The following is a 3,296-nucleotide window of genomic DNA, read 5'->3' as shown; positions in this document are numbered from 1 at the left end:
GCATCTGGCCAGCAAAAGACTCTCTGTCCCATGGAGAAAAGTATCCAGCCACTTGGCACCCCTGTGTATCCTTTGGATACTCAGGGAGAGCTCCCAGTTATTGAAGGTCCTGTGGGACACAGGAGTGTGCTGTTTGGATTGTGGATCAGGAATCCATGGTTGGAATTTCCAGAACCAGACCAATGACAGCGCCTGAGGTAGCGGCAGATGCAAAACCTGCTAGCTCTCTGGAGCAGAGTTTGGCCACGTAGTGGAGCAGATCCCAGGAACCACGGAAGATGCCACCCAGTCTAGGGGTATGTCCATAGTGTGCTGTCCACTGCCCTCTTGGCCATTGGTCTAGATTTGGGTCAGCTGCCTGTGCGTGGCTCACAGCCTAGGGCCCTGCCTGTTTGGGTGATGTCCCAGGGCCCATTCACCCTGTCCTGGGCTGCCACCACCTGTTTCTATAGTCTAAGCCAACCCCACACACACACCAGCCATAGCCTCTGAACCATGCCCAACACTCCCCACACCAAAAACGCTAGTGGGCCCCACAGGTTTACTGCACCCTGGGCAACCATTGCTCACCACTTGCTGTGGTGCTATTATGTCCTGTCCCTTAGCATCTGACCTAGGCTGGGGTCATGGCCAGAGCCAAGAGGAGTGTGAGAGGCAGTCAGAGGAATGTGGGAGCGTCCTGGGATCCCAGGCCTTCTTAGTTGGTAGCCTGGGTGCTCAGGGGGATGGGGCCCCGTGGCCTGTCCTGGTGATGCTGTGCATGGCTGGGACGTTGCAGCCACCAGTGGTCACACCAGGTGAAGATGCCACCCTATTCAGAGTGGAGGCAGGGGAGGACAGCGAGGCCCAGGTTGACGGAGTCATGGCAGGGTTCAGACGGGATTTCCAGCTGCTTGCAGAGGACATCATTTAGGATGTGGAGGTTGTGCCAGATGAGGAGCAGCAACAGGGGTCCTCCCTGGAGCTGGAGGAGAAGACGGTGGAGGAGCAGTGCCAGGAAAGGCCTGGAGGCCCAAGTGAGCTTCCGGCACTAGATGTGCTGCAGGCACTGGTGACCCTGCAAGGGGATCTGAGCTCTGAGCCTGAGAAAACCTGCAGGGCCTACGTTTGGTTCACGTGCAAGAGCCATGAGAGGAGGAAGCGTGACTTGGCTCAGAAGAGTGCCATCATCCAGGGCATCCCTGTCTTCTGGGCCAAAGTGGTATCCTTTCAGCTACTCCTTGTGGTCCGCTGCTCAGGAGGAGGGGGAGGTGCAGAGGCAGGAGCAGGAGAAGGGGTGGAGGCGAGGGGACAGGATGGTACTGGTGGACCGTGAAGGAAGTATGGTACTGGGCAATTGGCAGGCTACAAAAGCACAGCTGAGTAGAGTCCGGGCAGGGCCACACCTGTAAGTGTCACAGCCATGACTTTGTGTGTCTACTTCAGGCCTCCATCAGAGGAGGAATAGCCTCTAAGTCAGAAATGACCAGAGATAGTACACCAGAGTAGCCTTAGCTGACAGTTATTGTTGTAAAGTTGAATGATTCCGAAAATAACTGAGATATGGGAATTACACACACACACACACACACACACACACACAAACCCACATAACATATGTACACGTACACTAGCCAACACCAACCCCTTTGCTTTCAGACACGGTTTGTCACAATGACTGTAAGTCCTACCATGTAAGCAGTGACATGCCACTACCCAGCATACACAGGTCTGGGAAATAACAGCTATCAGAAACAGCCCCTGCTTGGGGAATGCAAACCACCTCAGATGCAGAACACCACTAGGAACACAGAGCCATGAGCTTGTCTGAGAGTATGGCAGGGCTTGAGCTCATCAGTAGTGGCTGGGTAAGCAGAAGTGCCCAGCATCCTTGAAGATGCCTGTCCCCGTGTCCTTCTTCCACCTCAGACTAGGACTGATGCTCCTGGCTCTTCTTGGCCCAGCATGTTGCATAAATGGCTTCTTGACCTGAAGCAGACTATGAACCACCCTCAAGTTTCCGTCATGATCAGTGACCAACATAAAGACTTTCTCAGCTACATGATTGACTTGAATGTCAGTGAGGGAAGCTGAGGACAGTTGGGTATGGAACTTGGTGGGGTGTGGGAGGATCATGTTATCCATGTTCCTACACTGTGAGAGTTTGGAGAGGCTTCGTGGAAGCTGTTAATGCCTGCCTGGGAGGCAAGTTGAGGACCCTAGAAGCTTGTACATTTTCTCTCCTCCCTATCCTAGCAGGTACAGGTGTGAGCCATCCACAGTAATGCATCAAGCTGATCTTTTCCTTTCGGGACCACCCCTATATCTTGAAAAGAGTGATCATTAAGGAGTATTATCTTGACATCACTGGTAAAACGTGAGTCTGGGAATGATAATTGTGGGTGTGCAGAGGTGTGGATGATCCGCCTATGGGATCCACACCCATCTCCCCTCTCTTCCTGCAGGGTATAGGGGACATAGTTCCACTCCAGTCTATTGGTTCTGGGACTTTGAACAGGGAGCACCAGCTGCAGGCTGGATACCAGGAGCCTTAACTTTCTCAACTGGTTGACAGGCCACAGCTGCCCAGAATCAAACAGGATTGCTGAGGTGGTATTGTTTCGGTTGATGATTGTTGTTGGAGTTCTTGGCTGCTCGTGTGAGGGTTCAGATCCTTGTCAGCCCAGGGCTGACCTTGCTCAGCAGCAAAGTGTTGCCAGCAGATTATCAGCAAAGACGAGTGGGATGATCGCCTGAAGGACTACCCCAGGAGGGAAGATTCTTCCATGACAGAAGCACATGTGGTGAAGGGTCTGGAAGTGGGCCATGAAGGGACAGCTGTGTACTAGCCGGGACACTGTCCTTTCCCAAATGGGGATGCTCAGTCTCATGAAAGCTGGCTGCAGAGTGTGAATTTGGGTCATGCATGTAGCAAGTTGCCTGATGAGCCTGGGGGCTTGGTGATTCAGTGTGTCCGTGAGTGAATCAAGTTCCCTCAAATCAGTTGTGGTTGCAGACTGAGAGTCCTAGGTGATATTACTAGAGGCAGGGTGAATTAAGTTTGTCAGAATCATCCTTCCATGGGTCCTGCCATCCCCTGGCCTCCTGTTGCTCACTGAGTCTGAGATTGCCTGGGCCTTACACTCCTGCTCCTTACCCTGAGAAGGCCTAGCATTGTAAGGGCGTCCTCTACGGGGTCCCAGTGCACCTGCGTGCTGACTTTGGGATCTTCTGTGAATTTCCACATCCACCACACGGTGGCTCAACACCACCACACATGCTGCATTGGAAGCGGCTTCAGGCTACCTTGGGAAAAT

At 53.1% G+C, this 3,296-nt stretch overlaps 1 pseudogene; it reads left to right on the top strand.

The window, feature by feature from the left end:
• Positions 1 to 589: 589 nt before the first annotated feature.
• Positions 590 to 2,828, top strand: LOC108634627 (annotated as a pseudogene).
• The last annotated feature ends 468 nt before the right edge of the window (positions 2,829 to 3,296 follow it).

This window comes from Capra hircus, unplaced genomic scaffold (assembly GCF_001704415.2).
Source record: "Capra hircus breed San Clemente unplaced genomic scaffold, ASM170441v1, whole genome shotgun sequence".
Classification (NCBI taxonomy): Eukaryota; Metazoa; Chordata; class Mammalia; order Artiodactyla; family Bovidae; genus Capra; species Capra hircus.
This window is presented reverse-complemented; position numbering and strand designations above follow the sequence as displayed.